At 45.2% G+C, this 25,819-nt stretch overlaps 1 protein-coding gene across 1 annotated transcript in view; it reads right to left on the bottom strand.

Annotated features, from left to right (window-relative positions):
* BAZ2B (bromodomain adjacent to zinc finger domain 2B) overlaps positions 1-25,819 on the bottom strand; it is a 272,845-nt gene that overhangs the window by 200,069 nt on the left and 46,957 nt on the right. The window contains exon 3 of the mRNA XM_030580012.1: positions 11,778-11,819. The gene's annotated coding sequence lies outside the window, so the exon portion shown is untranslated. The remainder of the gene's footprint in view (positions 1-11,777; positions 11,820-25,819) is intronic.

Here is a 25,819-nt window from a genome sequence, read left to right as displayed (position 1 = left end):
TGACTGACTCTAAGTCAGACTCCAAATACTCTATTTCTGGAGACCTGGGAGGAGCGGTGCTGACCAGTGCTGGCGACCCGTGCAGAGAGGAAGGAAATCAGGGTTCAGCCATCATGGCTGGTTTCCCTTTGGAAGGCAACTGGGGCCTCAGTGCCACAGACGTCCTTCCTGTCAGTGCCACTAGTGTCTGCTCCTGCATAGCCGGTGATGCCAGTACCAGCAGTGAGAGTAAGTCTCTCGCTGCAGCAAATGCCTCTGGTGTAGACGGTACCACCAAGACACTGGAACTCTAGTGGTTCTCCTGTGTTGGTGAGTCCATCAATGTTGGACTCAATGGTACCCGCTTGGGGGCTGGAGTCAGCAATGCCGCATGGGTTGTTGGAGCTATGGAGTGGACCATCCTCTGTCTGTCTTTTTCCGTTTCTTCCTCGGCACCAGGGATAGTGAATGATGCTGAGGTTCTCTCACTGGAGCGTTTTTCTTCAGCACCGTCCACTCTCTCCAGTGACAAGGCTGTTGAGAGGTGGAAAAGACGGTTACTCACCTTTGTAACTGTTGTTCTTCGAGATGTGTTGCTCATATCCATTCCAGGTAGGTGTACGCGCCGCGCGTGCACGTCTGCCGGAAACTTTTTACCCTAGCAACTCCAGTGGGCCGGCAGGTCGCCCCCTAGAGTGGCGCCAGTATGGCACCAGATATATACCCCTGCCGGCCTGCCCGCTCCTCAGTTCCTTCTTGCCGGCTACTCCAACAGTGGGGAAGGAGGGCAGATGTGGAATGGATATGAGCAACACATCTCGAAGAACAACAGTTACAAAGGTGAGTAACCGTCTTTTCTTCTTCGAGTGATTCCTCATATCCATTCCAGGTAGGTGATTCCCAAGCCTTACCTAGGCGGTGGGGTCAGAGTGAGAGGTCGCGGCCTGGAGTACTGCAGAGCCAAAGGCCGCATCATCTCTGGACTGCTGGACCAGGGCGTAATGGGAAGCGAATGTGTGGACCGATGACCAGGTCGCCGCCCTACAAATCTCTTGGATTGGCACGCGGGAAAGGAAAGCCAGCGATGATACCTGTGCTCTGGTGGAGTGAGCAATCACACGGCCCGTCGGAACGTGGGCCAGGTCGTAGCAGGTCCTGATGCAGGAGGTAACCCAGGAAGATAACCTCTGGGAGGAAATCGGCAGCCCCTTGACCCGGTCCGCTACCGCCACAAATAACTGAGGGGACTTGCAGACGGGTTTGGTCCTGTCCACATAAAATGCTAGCGCCCGACAGACATCTAGTGAGTGGAGCTGTTGCTCCCTGCGGGACGAATGGGGCTTTGGGAAAAAGACTGGGAGGAAAATCTCTTGGTTAACATGGAAAGCTGAGACCACCTTGGGAAGAAAGGCAGGGTGAGGCCTCAGCTGTACCTTGTCTTTATGGAAGACGGTATACAGTGGGTCCACTGTGAGGGCCCTCAGCTCTGACACTCGTCTAGCTGAGGTAATGGCCACTAGGAAGGCGGTCTTCCACGAGAAGTAGAGCAGGGAGCAAGTAGCTAATGGCTCGAATGGAGGGCCCATGAGCCGAGTTAGGACCAGGTTGAGGTCCCATGAAGGGGCCGGATTTGTGGATAGAGCCGCTCCAGTCCCTTCAGGAATCTCGCCACCATAGGGTGGGAGAAGACAGAACATCCGTCCATTCCAGGATGAAACGTGGAGATGGCCGCTAGGTTGACCCGGAGGGACGACAACGTCAGACCCTGGGTCTTGAGGGACCAGATGTAGTCTAAAATAGTGGTGACGGGAGTCTCCATAGGGCGAAGAGCTTTCTCTGAACACCAGCAGGAGAAACGCTTCCACTTAGCTGAGTAAGTCGCCCTGGTGGAAGGCTTTCTACTGCCCATGAGAACCTCCCAAACCGGGGTAGAATAGTGCAACTCGGAGCCTGTCAACCACGCAGGAGCCATGCCGTAAGGTGTAGAGACGGAAGGTCCGGGTGACAGAGCCTGCCGTGGTCCTGGGTGATCAGGTCCAGATGTAGGGGCAGGGTAACTGGGTTGGCTACTGAGAGGTCCAGCAACATGGGGTACCAATGCTATCTGGCCCATGCTGGAGCTATGAGAATCACCCGGGCTCTGTCTCTGCGCACCTTGAGGAGAACCCTGTGTATCAGCGGAACGGGAGGGAATGCGTAACACAGGTGGGCTGTCCATGGGATCAGGAATGCATCTGCCAGAGACCCTGGTTCCCGACCCTGGAAGGAGCAGAATGCTCGACACTTCATGTTCTGCCTGGACGCGAAGAGGTCCATCCGGGGACGACCCCACCTCTGGAAGAGTGAGAGGGCGACGTCCGGACGGAGGGACCACTCGTGCGAACGGAAGGATCTGCTCAGCCAATCCGCTAGAGTGTTCCGCACTCCCAGGAGATAGGAGGCGGAAAGGTGAACCGAATGGGCTATGCAAAACTCCCAGAGGCGCATTGCCTCGAGACACAGGGGAGAGGACCTGGTGCCGCCCTGCTTGTTGATGTTAAACATGCTCGTCATGTTGTCGGTGAACACCGCGACACAACGACCTTGAAGGAGATGGACAAACGCTTGACAAGCAAAGCGGACCGCTCTCAACTCTCGTATGTTGATATGGAGGTTGATCTCTTGAGGTGTCCACAAGCCCTGAGTTCTCTGGGTGCCGCAGTGTGCCCCCCAGCCCAGATCTGAGGCGTCCGTGGTCAGGGATGCCGAGGGTTGGGGCGGATGGAACGGGAGCCCCGCACAGACTACGGACTGGTCCAGCCACCAGCGAAGGGAGTCCAGCACCCTCTGAGGAACGGTGACGACTGTGTCCAACAAATGTCTGGCCGGCTGATACTGCGCGATGAGCCATGATTGAAGAGGCCTCATGCAGAGTCAGGCATATGCCGTTACGAACGTACAGGCTGCCATGTGGCCTAGAAGGGCCAGACATGTTCGTAGAGAGGTCAGCGGGGCCGCCTGCAAACGCAGAACGATGGCCGACAGCGACTGGAACCTGGGCAAGGGTAGCAAGGCCCTGGCCAGGGTAGAGTCCAGAACGGCCCCGATGAACTCTATCCGCTGCGTGGGGAGCAGAGTAGACTTGTCCACATTGATGACGAGGCCCAAGGCAGCAAAGAGGGTGCTGATCCTGTCGACATGGTCGCGGACCTGCAGCTCTGATGTGCCTCGGATCAGCCAGTCGTCCAGGTAGGGGAAGACGTGAATGCGGCAACATCGAAGGTGTGCGACGACGACTGCCATGCATTTTGTAAACACCCTCGGGGCCGGAGAGAGGCCAAACGGAAGGACCGCAAAGCGGAGGAAACGTCTGTGTTGGGGGGCAATGGAGATGTGAAAATAAGCGTCCTGCATGTCGAGGGCGGCGTACCAGTCTCCGGGATCCAGGGATGGGATGATGGTTCCAAGGGATACCATATGGAACTTCAACTTCACGATATACTTGAGCTCCCGCAGGTCGAGGATGGGCCTGAGGCCGCCCTTGGATTTGGGGATTAGAAAGTAGGGGGAATAAAACCCCTTGCCCTTCTCGTTTTCCGGAACCGCCTCTATGGCTCCCTTGACAAGGAGCGCGTGCACCTCCTGAGAGGGGTCCCTGAAGAGGGACAAGGATGGTGGGGGGGGGAAGAAAACTGCAGGCGATAACCGGCCTGCACCGAACGCAAGACCCAACGGTCCGACGTTATTCGGGTCCACGCCGGGAGGAAAAAAGAAAGACTGTTGGAAAACTGTGGGGAGGGATCCGGAGGGGAAACTGGTACTGCGCCCTCGGGCGCACCTTCAAAATGAAGGCTTAGGCCCTGGAGGGGCCTTGGCGGAGCCTTGGTTCTGCACCGTCTGGCCACTGGACTGCCTGCAGCGGTTGTTCCTGCCGCGGCGCCTAGAGAGGTCCTGCCGCGGGCGGAACTGAGGGTACGGCCGCCGCCGCTGCTGCTGGTTTTGCTGCCGGAATGGCCTGCGCTGTGTCGCAGGTGTATGCATTCCCAGCGACCGTATTATGACCCTGTTGTCCTTGAGGTCTTTTAGTCTAGGGTCTGTTTTATCAGAAAACAGGCCCTGGCCTTCAAAGGGGAGGTCCTGGATTGTATGTTGGAGCTCCGGTGGAAGGCCAGAGACCTGCAGCCAAGAAATTCGGCGCATCGTGAGCCCCGAGGCCAGGGTCCGAGCGGCCGAATCGGCAGCATCAAGGGAGGCCTGTAGCGATGTTCTTGCTACTTTCTTGCCCTCGTCCAGGATGGTGGAAAACTCCTGGCGGGCATCCTGAGGCAAGAGCTCTGCGAACTTCTCCGCCGTTACCCACGAGTTGAAGGAGTAGCGGCTGAGGAGGGCCTGCTGGTTTGAGACCCTGAGCTGTAGCGCCCCCGCCGAATAGACCATGCGGCCCAGGAGGTCCATTCGTCTCGCCTCCTTCGACTTGGGCGCTGGGGCCTCTTGCCCGTAGCGCTCCCTGTCGTTCACCAACTGGACCACCAACGAGCAGGGTGTCGGGTGAATGTAGAGGTATTCATAGCCCTTCGAGGGGGCCATGTACTTTCGTTCCACCCCTCGAGCGGTCGGAGGGATGGAGGCCGGTGACTGCCAAATGTTAGTGGTGTTGGCCTGGATTGGCTTTATAAATGGCAGGGCCACTCTGGTGGGCGCATCGGCGGAAAGGATGCTCACCACCGGGTCCTCAATTTCAGACACCTCCTCCGCTTGCAAGTCCAGGTTCTGTGCCACCCGGCGGAGGAGGTCTTGGTGTGCCCTAAGATCCAGCGGGGGAGGACTGGAGGACGAGGTACCCGCCACTGCCTCATCCGGAGAAGAGGACGAGGAAACCCCCGGCAACAAAGTGTCCACGGGGGGTTCTGTGTGGGGCTGCACCTCCGTCTCTGGAGGGAGCTCTGGGTCCTGGTGACTGGACCTGCCGTCTGCTTCCGGGGAGTGAGGGGGTCTAGATACCGTCGCCTCCGATGGTCTGCGTTCCCCCGTAGGGCGGGGGGGTAATGTGTTGCGGACCCTGGGCTTGGGAATACGCCCATGGGGTCCAAAACCCCCACTGTTGAGGCCCTCGCTCTTGTGGTGGAGGGTCCTGGAACAGGGCCGAGTGCCTGTCCTGGCCCATGGCATAGGCGCTGTCAGTCTGAGAAGAGACCGATGGCTCCCTAGGAGGCCACGGAGGCACTAAGCCTGATTGGTATGCAACTCTGTGCGCCGAGACCGACGCTCCCCTCGGTGCCGAGGCTCGGTGCCGGGATCGGGAACGGCGTGATGACCGGTGCCGGGATCCAGATCGGGATTGGGAGCGATGTCGGTGCCGGGAGCAGGACCGCGACCTTCGATGAGCGCGGTGCCAGGACGGCAGCGGAGACTGGGACCTGCCACCGGCGTGGTCCCAGGAGGTCGACCAGGATCGGGACCTACTACCGGTTCGGTGCCAGGAGGTCGACCGAGGAGCCGAACGCCGAGGTGAATGGCTCCTGGAGTCTCGATGCCAGCGGTGAGAGGAGCCCGACCGGGACCGTACAGATGGCGATCGGTGCCGCGAGTACGACCAGTACCGCCTGGGAGAACGGTGCCGGGACTCTGAGCAGCGCCCCGAGCGCGAGCATTCACGCCTCCGGGGTCATCGGTGCTGGGACTCGGGAGACAGCGCTCGAAGCATCGGTTTACCCCTGGAGGTTACCCGTCCCGGGGGTCCCGGCTGAGGCTGCGACGGCTCCGTCATTGCGATCAAGTCCTGAGCCGAGGCAAAGGTCTCCGGCGTAGACAGTACCCGTAGCTCGACCCCTGACCTTAAGGGGGAGCTAGGAGGGGCTGGACTCGACGGACCTTCCGGGCCCGGAGTCGACAGCAGCCCTGCAGGCGGTGCCGCGGCCAGGGTAGGTGCCGGGCGCTCCACTCGGGCCTGCCTCGATTGTGTTGCAGACGCCGAGGGATGTGAGTCTGCTCCCGGTGCCGGAGATGGTCAGTGCCGGGGAGTCTTGCCGGTGCCGGCGCGGTCCGGTGTTGGAGTAGAACTGGCTGACTGTGCCGCCAGTGCCGGAGACAGAGCCGCTTCCATAAGGAGAGTGCGGAGTCTTTGGTCTCTCTCCTTCTTCGTGCGAGGCTTAAAGGCCTTGCAAATGCGGCACTTCTCGCTGATGTGTGATTCCCCCAGGCACTTAAGGCACGCGTCGTGGGGATCGCTCGTAGGCATCGGCTTCTTGCATGCCGAGCACTGCTTGAAGCCCGGCGAGCCAGGCATGGGCCCGGTGCCAGGGAGGGCAACGGCCCACCCACAAGCGATGTTAGACAGCTATATACAAGAGTCTAACTAACTACTATGCTAACAGTCTATCTACTACTTAACTATGAACTATTTACAACTAAAAACGACGAACAAGTACAGGAGAGCTAGGGATGTGGAGGTCAGCAAGCCGCACTCCACAGTTCCAGCAACCGACACGGCGGTAAGAAGGAACTGAGGAGCGGGCGGGCCGGCAGGGGTATATATCTGGTGCCATACTGGCGCCACTCTAGGGGGCGACCTGCCGGCCCACTGGAGTTGCTAGGGTAAAAAGTTTCCGGCAGACGTGCACGCGCAGCGTGTACACCTACCTGGAATGGATATGAGCAATCACTCGAAGAAGAACAAGCATCTCTCCTCATCACCGGTGCTGAGGAATGGCATCAAAGGTCTGAAACAGCAGCCAAAGCAGTCCTTACTGAGACTAAACTGTCAAATCTGAGTGACCTGGTTCCAAGGGACATCTTAGTGCTGCCTCTATGAGGATAGATTTCAGTCTGGTGTCCTCACAGTGCTCCCACACGTGAGTTTCCCTCTAGGCACTTAAGGAAGCTGGAATGGGGATTGCTCACAGCCATAGGTTTGTGGCACAAGGCACTGGCTTAAAGCCTGGAGACCAAGGCATGCCCCAGAACCAGACAGACCCTACCTCCGCTAAGCAGAGTTCCGCTGACCCATCTATCTATTAACAAAAACGTAACTATTATGAACAAGAGAGAACTATATATAATAAAAAGTTCACTGAGAACGTATTTCCAGATTGCAAGGACGAAGTAGTTCCACAACCGTCATGGGCAGTAAGAAGGAACTGAGAGGGCTGCAGGTCAGCAGGACCCTTTATACCCGCATTATGAGTGCATGACTCCAGAGCCAACCCAATGGATACCACCAAGGGAAAATGTTCTGGTGGCTGTGCTCATGGCGAGCATGCACACCTACAATAAAATGGACATGTGCAAACACTTAAAGAACACTTTTCTGTTCTCATCCAAGTGTATGCTTAAAAGGAGACAGATTTATGCCTGTCATCTTAACCATTTATTTATATTTGAGTCTCATCCTATTGAGTAGCATCTTCTTGTGGCCAGAGATCACACTGGGTGCTCAACAGAGCAACAGCTCAGCAGCAGACAGTCTGCTGCAAAGGAGTTAGCAGTAGCTCAAATACCATGAGCAGAAAGCTTGGGTGACACTGTTCCTCATAGCCACAAACTGGTCTAGGGGTAAGTGACCCCCAAGCTAGAGAGGCACAGGATCACAAATAACTCTTGAGTCGTAGAAGTCAGAGACAAATTTTCAACCCTAGTAATGATTTTATTATTTTCAAGGCTATCTTTGCAAGGAATGAGTCTAGAAAACTTTTTTCTTCAAATGAAAGCTGAGCTTAGCTCTGGCAATTATAGGCCCCGTAAATCAGGAGGCCCAGCAGCTGTGGGCTTTGAGAAGCCAGCTCTGAGCATCTGAAAGACACAAGCAATTTTGTGAGGGTCCATAACTGAAGTTCCCTCTACCTGAAGAAAGCAAGCATAGGAAGGGAGGCGAGGGGGAGTTATAGCCTTTCACTTGAGATTCTTCATCTTGAGTTTCTAGCAGTTCCAAACATTTCCTAAGGAAAAAGTTATAAGCTTTAATTGAAAGCCTGTTCAAGAAAGGAGTTCTTTTGTCAAAACCATTAAACCTCTAAGTAACAGGGGCATTGCCCTTCTATAGTCTAGTAAGTTTCATAATGTCTGCTGCCTGCCGTAAAACTACCAGTATATTTTCATACTGGAAACTAGACACAATCTTCCTCCTTCCTTATGTCTGAATTTATTGTTGCAACCCTGCTTGCTGACTTGCCCAGTTTTATGTTTTGCAATTGTTTTAGGCTGCTGCTTCCCATTTACTTACATGTAGTAAGTTACCTTATCTCCCACCCTACTGGTGGTCTTACCATTCTTAAATATGGCTTGAAATCACATGTATAGCTTTTCATCGCTTCATTTTCTGCTTTGGAACACATTGCCAGTTTAATGAAGAAAATGCTTTCAACTACTGGGACTTTAAATTCTAAGATTTCTATTAGTCAGAATTCTTAAAAATGATTGTTTTAGCAATTTTTTGTCCTACCAGAGCTAATTTTAACATTACTGATTGTAGAGCACCTCTGGGACGTAGGCATGAAGGTCACTAGTGAAATACAAGATTGCTCTGTATCATAAAATACTCGGTCTGGGCACTAAGAGAGGCTCTTGTTAGTCAACATAATATCATCTGACACACACAGAGTTAAAATATTTCTATACAGAATAAATGTCTGTCTTTATCTTCACATACTGGAGACAGAAAATGAACTGATGGCTAATCTGAAGGGTACTAAAATTAAATTATAAAGTCATTTCAAATCTCTGTCTGAAAGTAATTCTCTACTCCTGACAGGTAGGAAGTGAAGATAAAAAACTGTTTGAAACTATCTATAGACAAACTGACTTTGCTTATTCTCCCATTCTATTTCAGTGTACAATAATTATTTAGTCTAGTAGTAAACTATTAAAGTAAGATGTAAGCAGTTTTTAAAAGTATGCTGAGGCTATCCTTGAAATAGATGGAGCTCAACTGAGTGCAAAATACTTGACTTCCTATTAGGAATATTACAATAAACTGCCTTTATTAATACAGGAAAACATATGACCAGTAAGCTATAAAATATCACAATTTGTGTAATCACACCATTGTTCTATCAGTATTCATTATTCAAATATAAATTTCAAAGTGATTAAAATTGATTTAACAGTTAAAATACTACTTGGATATCTTATTATATTTGAAAATAGCCTCTGTCTGTACTGAATAACACACCAAAACCACCGTAAGACAACTTAAAAATCATAAAATAATGTAATACAATATAAATATACATTATAATTTAGAATTATGTATGGTAAGGCCACCATTCACTGGGATGTTGCTAGTACAGGCTAACAATGTTTTAGTCTCTATTTTTAAAAAAAATGTGTAAAAAGTTAGAACCACATCCTCCAAGTTAACAATATGAGCAGTTCTTACTAAGGTGTGTATTCCCACTGAAGTAAATTAAATTACTTCCATTAGTGAGGACTACTAAGGCCTAGGGTGACCAGACATTCTGTTTTTAAAGGGACAGTCCTGTATTTAAGCCCTCCTGCAGGTGTCCCGACTTTTTCTTAAAAACGGGCAAATTGTCCCGTATTTTCTGTCCCCCCACCCCCACCCCACCCCACCCCACCCCATCAGTACTGGCAGGTCCTGCTGCTGGCTGGATCCCTGGTCATGAGCCGCCTGCCCACCATCGATGAGTGGGGAGGGGGTTCCAGTGGCCGAGATGGAGGTGGGTGTGCAGGGCTGGTGGCAGGGCGATGATACAGCATGAGAGGCAGGATGCTCCCTCTGCTGGCCTGTTAGCGTAGCCCCCATTGTATGCCGGCTCTTGGCCAGAAGCGCCCTGCCCCTCATCCCATTTCCAGCCAGTGCTGGCTATGCGCTGCGAGCTGCAGTGGTTGGTGAGTACAGGCAGGTGCCAGGCAGCAGCCAGTTATGTGTCACCTCTGCTGCCCATCCATTGGCACTTTACGTGCTCCCTCTCCCTGCTTTGCCTGCTCTCCCCTGCCAACCCCACTGCTCCACCATATTCCCCTGGGCAGGCCACATCCCCCTCCCAGTGCTATGGGGAGAACCGGCCCCCGGTCAGAGTGCTCAGCTCACCAACAGCCTAGCCACCAGGCTCTTTCCTTCCTGCACTGCCTCTGGCTGGGCTGGCACCCTGAGGGAAACCCAAGACCCTCCGGCCCAGGGCGGTGGCCAAGAGGAGCTGAGCCCCACATGTGTCAAAGCCCAGCACAGGGAATCCTCTCCACCCCTCAGCTAAGTTCTAGAGTGGGGGGTGGGGGTGGGAAAGCGATTGTCAGCCTGTTCATATTCTGAACCTGCAGGCTCCACAGCAGCCCCTTCACCCCCTAGGTCCACCCCCAGGGCACCCTGCCCTGCTGAGCCACCTCTCTGTCTGGGTCACTGAAGCCCTTGCAGTCAGCTTCTCTGGGCCCTGGTGCACAATGCATCCTTAGTGCTTAACCCCTTCATGCCCATGCTGTAGCCAGAGGTGGCTGGATTATGCAGGTGGAGAAGGTCATCACTACATCATCTCTCTCCCTCCACCCCCTTCCCTCCCACAAAGTGCTGAAAGGCTACTGCTGGCCATATTCTGGTGTGAACCCTGACAGAAATCTAGGGAATAGAGTATCTGACCCTGCATGTCCCTCCCCATGTTTTGCCTCAGGAAGACACAGCACCAGGTATCAGAAGAGGAAGGTCGGTCTTGGGGGCCCAGCCAGGTATGGAGGGCGGAGAGGGTCAGTTCAGTCGGTCACCCTCCCACCATGTGTGTGTCACATCTCCCCATGTGTGGGGAGGAGGGGAAGGGTGTGTGCGTCTCCCCTCCCAGTGTGAACCCTAAGGCCTTAAAGATGAGAAGGTAAATAAAAAGAAAAACTATCTAGTTGAATTCTTTTTAACAGGAGATCAGTCAACTTCATGTTAATTTGAATGTCTGTACTGCATAGTTCTGATTGATTGCCATTGAACTCACTTGAACTGGAGTAATTTTATGAAGTGTCCCGTATTTAGCATAGGGAAATGTGGTCACCTTATTGAGGCCCAGATTTGTAGAGATATTTAGGCAGTGCTGTGCTCAACACTGCAACTCCTAGCTGATTTAGGAACCTAAGTCTCATTTTCAAAAAAGGAATTGGGCAATTAGGAGTTAAAGACTTAGGTCAGGGCACTGCTACTCTGACCACAGTAATGCTTAAGCACCTTTAAAAATCTAGATCTAAGTCACAGAAGTAATGATTAGCAAGACTGGACCCTTGAGTTTTAGGCACATCCTCTCTCTCAATAAATAAGTCTTTAGCAAAAACAAATATAGTCAGTCATTTGAATTAAATAATAATGAAAGTATATTGCTAATTTATACTACTGACTATGAGACCCAATGTGATTTAATGAATTTTGTGAACAGCAAATACAGCAAGTGAATCATAATAATACAAAATCTGAAAATAGCTTTCAGTGTATAGCTTTGCTGGGAAATAACAGGAGACCATAATTTTTATATGCAAAGGAAGAGGCGTGAGTTCTACTGTGCGATTCAGATTTTATTGTAGGCTTGAATGATAATGGAAAATTATCTTAGCCAAATTCTTTCAGTTTCAGTGCAATGGAGTTACTCAACATTTAGGACTCTGTTCAGCAAAGTACCACATGCCTACCCTTAAGCCCTTTAGACTTTTAGCCCTATTGATATGTTTAAGTACCTTGCTGATGCAGGGCTTATGAGCAGAATTTAGCCCTATGTTCAGATGATTATAGAACCATCAGCTCTAAAGTAGATAAACTGTAAACAATATTATCCCAGTTCCCTGTATGATTCATGCTTCTCAGAACATTATAAGAAAGATAATTGCTGTTGCACACTTACTTTGATAATGTGGTCAGTTCTGGGACATCACCGATTAACAAGCTGCAACAGAAAATATTGTTAATGAATCATCCTCTCATATCAAATAATTTTATAAAAACTAAATAAAACATTTAAATAGAACAAGAACAACGAGGAGTCCTTGTGAAATATTTTAAAATTCTCAAAAACAATCTTAGGGAATATTTACAATGAACTGAAAATACAGATAATATCTCAAAGAACCTGATATGCAACAAGTCATTTAAACAAAAATGTTACACAACCACAGTTTAAATTCATTTTGTTTGCAGTCATTTACATAAACAAACACACCTAAGGTTCACCTGTGCTGAATTCTAAAGCATATAGAGCAATAATTTTATTTTTGATGTAGTCTCCATTATTAAAGGGAAGACTTCTGTTAAAAACCATGGGTGAAATTCTTGCCCCACTTAAGTCACTGGGCCAGGATTTCACCCCATATTTTCAAACATCTTTATCTGTGGTACAAACATCTCAGGATTCTGCTCATACAATGAGAAGTCAGTGCAGCTCCCTATGGGCACAAGTGTCCATCCACATGGATCTCATTGTAGGATCAGAACCTAAAATTTTAAAACAGGGGAGGGGAAGGAATTAAAATATAACTGAGTTTTCACTATTCATGCTGTTTACTTTCTGCATTTTTACAAGGTGGATAATGAAAATAGACTAGATCAGATTTTCTTTAGCTAATGTTCAAATTCTAGTCACTTTCACTTTCAAATTCTCATGGGCAGGCACAACTGATACATCTGGGTTGCAAACATTACATGGAGATACTTGTTAAAGCAGCACAACTTTCCACTTACCTTTTTATTCAATGGAAACAATTTTATGGGTTTCACGTTTTATTAATTTTTACATTTACAAAATCTAAATATGGAGCCAAATTTAACCTAACTACATCCTTTTAACATGGCAAAAACATTATAAATTTAATATTGACTGCAGAAAGATATGAGAATGCCTTTCAAAAGACATCCATGGATAATTTTAATTCCCAAAATGTACATAATTACATTATATAGGTGTCACAATTGCTCCTCTGAGCATGAAAAACAGAAAGAAGACAGAACTGGGAACAAGGAAGAGAAACAGAAAAGTGGGGAAATGCAGTGTACAGTGAAAAACGGGCTACACTGGAGAATATAACCCTGGCCCGGTGACTTAAGAATTTCTCCTTTGTAGCCTGCTTTGATTTTCTAGTCTACTCAATTTTATCTTCACAGTCTTGGAACTTCTGCCAATAGGATCTGTTCCTGTGGCACCGTTAAATGTCATCTGAATTTGGTAGAGACAAGGTGGGTGAAGTAATACATTTTATTGGACTAACTTCTGTTGGTGGAAGACACAATCTTTCAAGCTTCACAGAGCTCTTCTTCAAGTCTGGAAAAAGGTAACTGGCATATCATTGCTAAACATAAGGTAGGGGCAGACTGTAATAAGGGGTTGGCAGCAGTTTTGAGGGCCTAAGATATCCCACAGCAGTCTGGATCTCAGGCCAAACGTTTGAGGCTAGACAGATATAGGGGGTGGCAAGAGGAGAATAGCCATGCAGCCCCACTGATTAAAACAAATAAGAACAAGCCCCATCTTGCCATGTGCTAGAGACAACATCTATATATATATCAACTATTAAAGCACTACAGTGTGCTGCATTGTACTAGCCTCACCCTGACACACTGCAGAGAGGGAGAATCAGTTTCCATGCACAGAGATTATCCAGAGGTCGAAAGACCCAAACTGAACTGGGGAGTAACCTAACAAGTCCCCCAGGGCAACAGGGACTGCAAAGGGAACCAGCAGCTTAAGGAGACAAAGGCTGATGGGAAGACAAAAGGCTGCCTCAACCTGATCTTGCTGGAGACCCTGCCCCCGCCTCCACCCCCACCATCCCAACTCCATCCCAGCTGTAGATGGCTGAGTTGGGATGGAGGGGGGTGGGGGTGGGGGCAGGGTCTCCAGCAAGATCAGGTTGAGGCAGCCTTTTGTCTTCCCATCAGCCTTTGTCTCCTTAAGCTGCTGGTTCCCTTTGCAGTCCCTGTTGCCCTGGGGGACTAGTTAGGTTACTCCCCAGTTCAGTTTGGGTCTTTCGACCTCTGGATAATCTCTGTGCATGGAAACTGATTCTCCCTCTATGCAGTGTGTCAGGGTGAGGCTAGTACAATGCAGCACACTGTAGTGCTTTGTTAATAGTTGATATATATAGATGTTGTCTCTAGCACATGGCAAGATGGGGCTTGTTCTTATTTGTTTTAATCAGTGGGGCTGCATGGCTATTCTCCTCTTGCCACCCCTGCATGCTTTCCCCTGCCCTGCCCTGGCTGAGCACTGGGATGGGGAGCAGAAATGTAAAAGAAAAGAGAGACTCCCTGCTATCAGTACCAAGACCACAACAGCCCCTGGTGGTTGGGAGGAGTAGCTGTAAAGGTACCCCTGTTAAATCCATACTGCCCCGCTGGATGCATAGGACAAAGTGAGCTGGAGCATGCACTCTGAAAATCCCATGCAGAGATTATTTGTAATCTTGAAAAGAAGAAAATATTAAATATTATAAAATATAAATATTAAAGGCAGACAATAGTTTCATGCCCAACCCAGATCATCCGGCTCTACAGCCTGCTTATAACATACTGGTTTGCATAACCAAACCTTATTATCAGAGCCAAAAACTTCAACTGAAGGCATGCACATACAACTGAGTACTGATTCTGCTGAAGAGTAGAGATACTGCTAACATTCCAGCAAAGAACTTTGGAGTAGAAGTTGATTTGCTAGCCTCACACTGCACACTGATAAATGTAAAATAAAATGTGTGCAAAAGAGTAACAAGTCTCAAATGCTAAGGCAAACATTTTTGGTCATATTCAGTCCTGGATAAGCAGGCACAAGTCCACTGACTTCAATCTTGTCAGATACTTTGTGTGAACCTACTGAACAGAGTGGACTAACAGTTCCAAATATTATATGATACTATCAAGCCAGGCAGCTCAAAGTAGTAGTGAATTGCAGGTGATCTAAGCCAGCCAAATACTGAGTCTTTATTGAACAAGAAAATTGTGATGGTATATATATTGCTAGGTTACTATGGATTCAATTAAAAAAAGCCCTCCAGAAATTTATATACAATTTTTGACAAAGGGTATTTTGTGGGTCTGGGATAAAACTAGGGTTTAAATTATTTTCCCTTTATAACAACATCCACTGCAAATCATCCAGATTTTAATCAAAACCACTAACAGAGTTTTGAAGACTGGGAAAACCATATAACACATACAGTTAGACAGCTGTTCAAAGAAACTTTTCTAACGTGTTTAGAATCATAACTAATTTTAACCAGCCCACTCTATCATGGTACCAGTATCTTCAAAGTCAGCACTATGTTTATCAACTTTCTCAGAATGTTGTACACAGAAAGCCAACTGTAATGGCAGAGATTAGAAATCAACCAACCAGAAGCAAAAAACAAACAAACAAAACCCTACATTTGTATCAATCTTTGCAGTCAACTTTCTTAACAAAGAATGTACATGTATGACATGGTGCAAAAAAGGATTTGGACAAATAAGTTACTCCAAAGCAATAGGCTTTGATCCGAGGGGGGGGGAAAGAAGACCAGCAACCTCAGTTTGCAGCGTGATACAACAACATTTCTTCAAGACACTTTTTAAGTGGTACTTCACACAAGTCAGGTTAAAAAAAAAAATAGACTGACTAGGAGCGAGCACTGCAGAAACTGTGCAGAGAGAAGATTTTACATATATATGGTGGATATTTCCACTCAGACAATATTGGGATCCAATTAATAACAAATATCACAAATTTTTATATTTATTACCATATAACTCTTTGGTAATCCTTCTGAGAATTCCTAGCAGAAATGATCATACTCAAAGAAATGTAAAATTAATCTCATCTGCTGGTAGTCACTAAACTACTGATAATCTTAATCGATAAAGAAAAATAGTCCAAATCTTGAGGAATGGTTCCAAAAATACACCTCCACCTCGATATAACGCTGTCCTCGGGAGCCAAAAAATCTTACCGTGTTAGAGGTGAAACCGCGTTATATCGAACTTGATTTGATCTGCTAGTGTGCAGCTCCCCCCTTCCTCCCGGAGCGCTGCTTTACCGTGTTATATCCAAATTCGTGTTATATCGGGTGGCATTATAATGGGGTAGAGGTGTACGGGCATTTGTTATTAATGAAAAAATTAATATATCAGTCATGTACCTTGAAAAACAGACACTGTACTTACATATTTGGTTACCAATAATTCACTTTTCAGACAAAGTACATTCATCTGTAAAAACAAAGTACATCTCTCTAGTTTTTTTTAATTTTGATCCTTTTTATAGATACACCTACTTTGATAAATATGAGTAGAGTCAGCAGTTTCACTCATTTAATAAAACCATATGTTCTGAATGGTGTAATGAGACTAATTCTATAGTATGGTAATATCCTGTTAAATATTGAGATTTGATTATTACTACTATATGTTACTCTGAACAAATAAATAAGCTCACTGTTATAATAATTATTGTCTTGTTTCTAATATTTATATGGAATGACTTGTAAACTTAGTTAAGATTTCCTAAATAGCTACAACACACCACAAAACCTCCTGATTTCCTTTAACGGTAGTAAACTTACAGCGGTAATTTTGTATCTATGATTTACTTCACTAAAAGTATAGTACAACACTCCTTTCATCACAACGGTATGAAGCATCATCCCTCTACTTTACAGGTTAGGAACGTTAAGCTATTTGAATTAGAAACTGAAAACAAATAAGATCTCTGCAGCAGTTTTATTCATCTTCTTTTGATACCCAGACTCCACCACAAAACTGCCTGAAAAGCATCCTATGCGCCAGATGACATTCTTAAGAGAGGAGAAGCAACCATATGAGACAACTGTAAACATGACTAAGTTAAGATCAGGTGACAGGGTGTACGTGTGCGTGTGCAGGCCAAATCCTGAGGTCCTTAATCATGTGAACTCACATTCATTTCCTTTGAGTAAGGACCACAGAACATTATACACTCTTAGGCTCTCTCTTTAATATGTCAAACATATCTGCAATAACATATTATCAAGTCAGTCAAAATCGTTGTCCATTCTTCATCTACGAAGGAGAGCAGATCTAATTAACAGTCTCATATTACTGGGATTTGTTACTCTCTTTCCAGGGACTATATGTTTTGTTGTTCACAGGTCTATTTTGTTGCTGCAGAGTTTTCCCTCAATATATTGTTAATCCTAGCCAAGGGCATTTAATACATGGCCCCCCACCTCTAAAGAGACACATGTCTATAGTTTTCTTTTTGAAGAAACTATTCAACTATGCGAGATAGAAAATGTTGAAAAATTACTCTTGAAAATGTTTTCTAAAGAAGAAGTTAAGACATACATTTCTTTCCACAGTTAGCTGAAAGCTCATGCTTTCATATTATTCCAAAAAAAATAAATAAATATATATATATTTTTTAAAAGAGGAAATTCAAGATTTTTAGACAAGAAATGATGGCAGGGAAGGAACTGAAACAAGCTAAAATTCCAAGAGACTGAAAAAGGATTAGTTATATATATTTTGACATCGCTTATGAAAAGTAAAAGAAATTTAACTATTTCAGCTTATTGCTACTTGCAGACCCCTTACATATTCGCTACATTTCATTTTTGCTTCAGCAACAATTATTTATTTAAACAATGTAAACTGAGAATTTTAGGAGGTGGATAATGGAATTAAGTACCTAATTTATATTAAATTTCAATGGGATTTGGATGCCTTAGTCTCCTTTGAGGAACCAAACCATGCTCTGTACAACTGAGTGTGTCATATTTCACCTCTTTGCAATATCAACATTTTAATACAAAAATAAATCAAGATTTATCCCCACTACTACACTGTATAAGGTACATCTCAATGGAGATGTACAGCTATGTAGTATGTATCATCTGCATTAGCCAGACTTTACACTAGAAATGGCATGTAGATTACACAGGTAGCAGTGATATCGCATCCATAATTACCCATACTTTCAATGCATCAGAATGTCTATGGGCTGCCAGAAGAGCAAAAAGATATCAGAGGTGGATGTCAGTGGCAAAACCTAGTATTACATATTTCATTGGAAAAACGTGATGCAATCTACCCATTTTTCTTGAAGAAAATTATTGTAGCCTCAGACCAGGAATGAATGCAGCTCTGAATTTCCCTGTGATGGGGAACAGGAGATATAAAGTCATATTTATAATTACTAGGTTAGCATTCCAAATTCTCACAAGTCAAGGAAATGTAACTAGAAATCAGATTTGGGGGAACAGGGGAAGGAATCTAAATACTGAACATGCTATAAGTAAGCATGTTAGCATTTGGAATGTTATATAGCTAATGTACATGTACTAATCTTAGATCATGGCAAAATTGAGCAGGCATAAAACACACCCAGAGACTCAGTTGACAGCTTTTTTCATAAAGGCATTTTACCTATATTACTACAGAAATTAAAGATGGGAAAGATCTCTGTTGAACCCATTCCCTCCGCTAGCATATGATTCTCTCACATGGTCCATTTCATGGTGCTTTGTCCATGTCTCCAGGGAATGGAGATTTTCTTTTAGAAGACTATCCCTTGGTCTAATAAAATGCAATTATTGGGAATAAATATTGGACATTCAGCCCAAATTTTCCATTTCATCCCATTACTTCTGCTAATATCCCTTTGTACTGTACTAAAGAATTCCCTTCCTTGCTCCTAACTATAAAAGCCAAAGGGCAATAAAATCCACTTGCTTTTTCAGTGCCTTTGAATATACAGACTTCATTCTCAAAAGGGGTTGTACACACAGCTGCAGAAGATGCATGACAGCAAAGCCAACTGTAACCATGAAAGGTCAGCCCATTCAATTAGGATCCACAAAAGGAAAATTGTATGTTATTGCAGCATCTTTGCCACAATTCTCTCAACAAAAAGGTGAGTAGAGACAAGTAATAAAGAATACAAGTTTACTTTGCACTACAATTAGGGTAAAAGAGAAAGAACTCTGAAGGTCAGAAACTAGAGGGAGGATGTGTGTCATTCTTTAGGTAGGTGATCTGAATGAGACAAAATATTATACTATAAGAAAGCATCTGGCTATTTTTACACTTAGAATGCTATAGCAGCACAGCTGCTGTAGTGCTTCAGTATAGACACTCGCTACAGTGACAAGAGGACCTCTCCTATCGCTGTAAGTGATCCACTTCCAAGAGGCGGTAGTTAGGTCAACAGAAGAATTCGTCCATCGACCTAGCACCGTATGCCAGGGATTAGATTGGTTTACCTCCATCTCTGAGGGATTTGGATGTTCTGCACCTCTGCGAGAGCAGCTATGCCAATGTAACTTTTCAGTGCAGATCAGACCTCAGGGTATACTACACGTCTTCCTGACAGTTTTGACCTACCTTTATAACTTCTTACCCTTCCATTTTGCCAGTCTGCCTGTTGCCTATTGCTGATACTCTTATAATTCCTGTACAATTCCACTGACAACATGCATCAGTTAATAATTAAAATAGCCACCACCTATGGTTTCAAATGCAACTGCTATTTCCTTCAGAGTCCATCTGCTCACTCTTGATATTGCTCTTCTCAAAATGTCTCATCTTGACGGTACCCCTTCTAGAGAAAGTTGTAATTTTTATGAGTTGGCTTATTACGGTTCACACAACTGCTATAACCAATAAAAGCCAGGATTTTTATGCAAAGGAAGGTGACTATATTTACTGAGGGTTGTGAATACAAAATAAACCATAAGAGCAAAGGCATGAGTAGCTGGTACATGCCATGAAGAACAAAGACACACAGCCTTATGTTTATGTCATGAGCTGCAGAAAATGACAAAAAAATGTAACCAAATTGTTTCACACTTTACAAAGCACACATTCCTTGTTGAGGATATTCATGTGTCAAGTCTGAAGTTTTAGATTCACTACATGTTGTTTAAAAGAATGAAATACACCCTTCATACACCTCTATTCTCAATAATACAAAAATGGCCAAATTGGATTGAATTCACACAGTCACCTGTGCTGTAAGAATAAGCATACCATTGTTTTAACTCCTAAAACTTTATGAAGAGATCTCAAGTCTGAGGAAACTCTTGTGCACAAGCTAGTTTTTAAGAAAGATAAAATGAACTTAGTTGTAAGTATTATTGATCATTACTGTTTCTTTTTACTCCATGGAAGCGACAGATAAGAAAAATATATATCAAAAGCCAACCTCTACAGTTTTACACACCAAAACAGTGACACTTAATATTGGATGTTAGCTCTTTTGAGGAAGCCAAAAAAGTGCATGGCTAGAACAATCAAGGAACCAGCTTACTCAAGTTTTACATAAAAGCCACACATGAGCAATGTATATTGAAAGAGTCTATAATATTCCTGGGGGAATTCTGTGCCACTGCGCATGTGCAGAATTCACGTCCCCCACTGATTTCTTTGCTGTTCCACAGAAAAATGACTGTCAGGGAAGCAAAGGGAAGCTGCAAGAGCAGTCACACACCACTCCCGAGCTGCACAGGTACATTGTTTCAGGCACTCGGAGCAGCCAGCAGAGAGGTAAACCACCACAGGCCTGGGAACACCCCAGCCAGTGGCTCCTGCCCTGAGCTGGATCAGCTGCTAGTCCCAGCTGGGCTGGAGGCAGGGGAGGACAAGACTTCCTCTTCCTCTGTTAAGGAGTGGCTAGGGCTGTGTCAGACTCATCTCCAGAAACCTCCCCAGCTGCAGGAAGCTCAGCATCCTCCCCTGCTTCCTTCCCCCATCGCTCCTCAGCTACGGTGGAAGGGGTCACTGTATGGGGAGCTCCTCCCTCATTTGCCCAACTCCCATGCATCTGGATCTCCCATACCCAGACACCCCTACAAAGCCTGACCCTCACCCAGAACCTCCTAGCCCTCCATACCCAAACCCCATCCCACTGAACCTCAACCCCTTCATCTGGAGGCCCCTGCACCCAGACCCCTTGCCTCTGGACCCCACCCCTGCACCCAGAGCACCCCCCACCTGAGCTCCCTGCACTCAGCCCCCTACCCTGATGAGCCTGAGCCCTCACATCCAGCCCCCCAACTAGCTGCACCAGACCCCCGCCCCACCAACCCCCCCTCCCAGCACCCAGCCTCCCTTGCGGAGACCCCCACACCCAGACCCCTCGTTGAGCCCCAACCACTTTCACCTGGAAGCCCCCACAGAGTCCCATTGCCCCTGCACATGGAACCCCTCCAATAAGCCTCTGTGCATCCAGATCCCCTCATACTGAGACTCCCCACTAAGCTGCCTGCATCCAGATTGTCCCACACAGAATCCTCTCACTCCACACCTGGTTCCCCCCCACAATGACCCCCTCCCCACTTGGATCCTGCCTGGTATAGCGTGCCTGCCCCACACCTGGTGCGCCTGGGGCAGACCCCCAGGGTGTTTCTGGGGCAGACCCAGGCCTTGTGCTGTGTCAGGGTCAGTTGCAGCCTCACCACTGAGTCCGTGTCCCGGGGGTGGGGAGGCTACAGGGTGATCTCCCATCTTTGTACAGTCAGTGGCCTGTGCTCCTCACCGCTATGCTGAAGCCTCTGCATTTATTTATTGACAAATAAAACTTGCAGAATTTTAAAATATTGTGCGCAGAATTTTTAATGTTTTGGTGCAGAATGCCCTCAGGAGCGCTATAATATGGTTTGAAGGTCAGAGTAAAAGTTGTATGGAAATGGGTAAGGTGAAATTTTACATAAGTATTGTGTGAACTGTAAGGGTAACATAAGATTTTAAGTTATTTTAATTTGCCATGTTATTTTCATACTTCAAAATATATTTTAAATAAAATTTGATATAAGGTTAGATTATTTTCGCAACCTTAACTTTTAAATTAAGGTAAGCTTTTTGCATCAGAGTACTAATAAAAGTGAGGTAACAGGATCCAAAATTCTGCTCATTTAACTAAGGAGTCCCAATAATATTGATAAATTTTGGTCTACAATAGAGAATATTTCTCTTTTAAAAAAATAGACAATTGAGAGATACACATGAACACAATGGAAGAAGAAACGCTAGCAGGTGGTATGGAATACTTCTGTCTGAAACTCCAAGGGACTGTCATCAGAAATCAAATAAAAACATTAAATATGAAATATATTGAACTTTAAAAGTGTCTTTTTAATGTCAAAGCTGACCATATCCTTAGTCCCTAAAACAAAACACTGATGAAACGATAATTTAAAACACACAGTAAACGACATTTAAGAATCTCCCTTGAACAAGCTTAGCAACAAGAATATTGCTCAGCCTTGCTTTTCCTTAACCATTGTGAAGGAAAATTACATGAGCCTAGATTGATTCTGTTCCAAATATTCAATGCACAGATTAAAACAGTGCCTTTAGTAGGCAGATTTTAGAGTAAGTGGAGACTATTGAAACTCAACAATGAATGTGTGATCTGGCATGCACTTGAGGAAGTTACACAATACTGACATGTTTATGCAATGAAAATATTAGTAAGAGGCAAAGAAAGCCTTTTCAGATTAAATACGGTTTTCCCTCAAAATGACTATTACACATACACATTTAAATGGAAAAAGCAATCAGTATTTATAAATCAGTCATGCAATAATATGCATCCCTGTAACAAGTTTCCCAGCAACCTACATTTTTGTTATGGTTCCTCATTTAAAAGATGTCTTGCTATTTATTTTAGGTCTCACTAATATGAAGTATAAAGTACATATACTGTTAAAACAAAAAAATTCATTAATGCAAGATAACATTGCACTGTTAAAAGTCACAAGGAGTCAGAAAGTGAAATAATTGAACTTCCACACATTTTAGAAGTGGGAAAGGAGAGGTAATTTTAAGACAGACCAAAAATATTATTTAATCTTTTTAAAAAAAATCTGGTGACTCATGAATTTTTTTAGGGGTTGGCAATACTGAGAATCTAAATATTGCATTGCAGGCTTAGCTATACTTAAGCCACAAATTTAATAAGGAAAACAAACAGAAATTACAATGCATGTGAAGAAACAGACTTTAACCCTGATTTTATATTCAGATTCTTAGTATAGATACTGTGATCTGTGCTGGAGTCCCATTAATTTCAATGGGGTTCTGCACAGTTAGAAGGCTATGCAAATAATTGATTTAATTGCAGAACTTAGGCAGTTAACAGGGTGGTTAGAATCTTCATTTTTGCATTTCCTGATTCTAAAATTAACTGTGCAATCTTAAAGTTGCACAAACAGGCTTTAAAAAAAAAAAAAACAACAACTCATTTGATTTCCTTGTTTTCTCCTGAAAGTACAGAATGAAAAAAATAAATTTCCTGTGCTTAATATTACCATTTAAATAGTTCTAGTTAAACTTTGAAGTTGAATAAAAAGATAGGATGAGGTTGTTTTCCACCTTTGTTGCTGCTATCATTTGGCTTGATGTTTTTTGTTTTGGTTTCATGTTTTTTTGTGCAAACCTGGGTTAACTGGTTTACACTGACCGCTGCATCACCTATATTAAATAAAAAATCAGATACTGTAGAACCCTGGAAAAAACCTGTAGTTTCCGAAAGTTGTGAGGTCAGCAATTTTCTTTTCATGATTGAGGTTTGCTCAAGTCATGGATGCATACAATGACCTGAAAAGGATTTGTTTTTCTAAACAATTGGGTTTATGCCCTTTATTGTTTGTTAATTATGTATAAATAATCTGTTTTTTTAAAGTTATGTTCTTGGTTTTCACATTAGTAATTCAGGACTACTATAACTTGGAAGATTATGGTGACAGGAGAACTAGTGAAGTTATGAAAGATTAAAAACTGAGCAACTAAGAAGAGTAATTATTAGCCAGACAGTTTAAAACATTTTTTGTTAACTTCGATAACTCTAGTACCTATTCAACACTTGGTATAAAGGACATTTTTGTTAACATTTCAGTGCCCTTGTCCCATAAGATATGAGAACTCACAAACATTTCTCAGACCATAAATAAGTCATCCAAGCAAAACCAGACTTGTTGACATTATTGATAATTATGAAAAAAAGAGAATAATAAAATTCATAAACAATTAGTTAACCTGCATTCTGGATTACTTACATGCCAGATCTGAGGTTTTCAAAGTAAGCCATGTAGGGTACATCTACAAAGCAGCTGGGAAGTGAGAGTCCCAGCTTGGGTAGATGTATATGCACTAGCTGTGCTTGCTATTGCCTAAACATAGCAGTGTAACCTCAGTGGCATAGGTGGCAGCTCAGGCTAGCCACCTAAGTACATACCTGGGGATCAGGGCAGGATTGTACTAAGTTGATTAGTTCCAAGCTGTTCCCCATGCCACCACAGCCATGTGGCTACTTTTAGGGGCTAGCTCGAGTATCTCTACCCAGGCTGGGAACTGCATCTCACTGCTGCTGTATAGACTGCTCTTGGGACTTGTTTGTTTGAGGGAGAGAAGGGAAAGCTACCAGTGCTAAACACACAACTTTAAAAAACAAACAAACAAACACACACACACACAAACTGAATAACTAAACAAACAAAACAAAAACCCCACTCTTTTGGTCTGAACCAACATTTCAGAAATTTTAGCCTAAGAAGTAATTTGAGATAAGTTATTAAAAGTTATAGTTTAACACAGAAGAGTGAGCCAGGAAATTGCTGCTGTGATGCCATAAACAACAACAACATAAGCCAACCATTTTATGATAGTTAACAAGAGAAGAGTTCCATAATAGGTTATTAAAACTGTATCTCCTAGTTCATCTTTTGCCGGCATCTGGAAACCACAAGGGACTTTTTAGTAGGTAGACAAAAGACTGGCCCAGGCTACTGAAGATAATGGGCTCTCTTGAACTGTTAATATAATACAAGAAAACTACAGTATGATATGAAGGGCAACAGAGAATAGTAAACTGTGAAGGAGAAATTAGTATGGATGATGAAGAGGAACGTGGGCATGGTAAGATGTTAGGTGCAATTTAGCAGATGTAAGTGAATTCAGCTCAGCACGGAACAAAAGAGCCTTGCAAGATAGACTACCAGGGGTGGCTCTACATTTTTCGCCACCCCAAGCACAGCAGGCAGGCGGCTTTCAGCGGCACACCTGCGGGAAGTCCAATGGTGCTGCGCCATCGGCGCCCCCACTGCCAAAGCCTCGGGACCAGCGCGCACCGCAGGCGTACCGACAAAAGCCGCCTGCCTGCCACCCTCACAGCAACAGGCAAGCTGCTCCCTGCGGCTTGCCGCCCCAGGCACATGCTTCCTGTGCTGGTGCCTGGAGCCGCCCCTGCAGACTACCATAACAGCTCTTGGATTCCTTTTTTCTTAACAGTGAATGCAGGTATACAAATAGAGGACACCAACACCAAAAATCCCACCACCTCTTCTGCCCCTGAAAACAGATTATTAAACAGGAGTTCAACAGCATATTTTAGACTCTCAACTGAAGACTTCAGCAACAAGCATAACATGGGCAGGTGCAGAATTCCAAAGGTATGAACAATCTTAAAATTCTGCAGAGTATCAGTCTTTAAAATTTAGATTTTGTTTCGGTTGCTAATAAATCCTTCATTCTATAAATCAGTGCATTACTGTCTTGTGCCTTTATTAATAATGTAGCTCAAGAGGGGTAAACATCCCCCATTCGTCTCAGGTAAGTGTTCAGTTCTAAGATTAGTTCCCCTAAAGAATATGAAAAACACACACACACACACACACACACACCCCCCTCTTCACCTCTAGACTCCCAAGAAGATGCTGCACCAGCAAAGCAGAGATGTAGCACTGATAGGCACGTTGTACTGGCATGTAGTGTCACCTATCATCAGTAAGTCCTTAAAAGATTCTGCCATACCTTCCAAGAAGGTGTCACTACTGGAAGCAAACAAATGCTAAAATGCCAAGGTCGTCCCCACTAACAGATTTAAAGGAGTTTCTCATTTTTTAATCAGGACCAAAAGTTTCGTGATTACCATCACCACTTTCATTTCCT

This window comes from Gopherus evgoodei, chromosome 11 (assembly GCF_007399415.2).
Source record: "Gopherus evgoodei ecotype Sinaloan lineage chromosome 11, rGopEvg1_v1.p, whole genome shotgun sequence".
Classification (NCBI taxonomy): Eukaryota; Metazoa; Chordata; order Testudines; family Testudinidae; genus Gopherus; species Gopherus evgoodei.
This window is presented reverse-complemented; position numbering and strand designations above follow the sequence as displayed.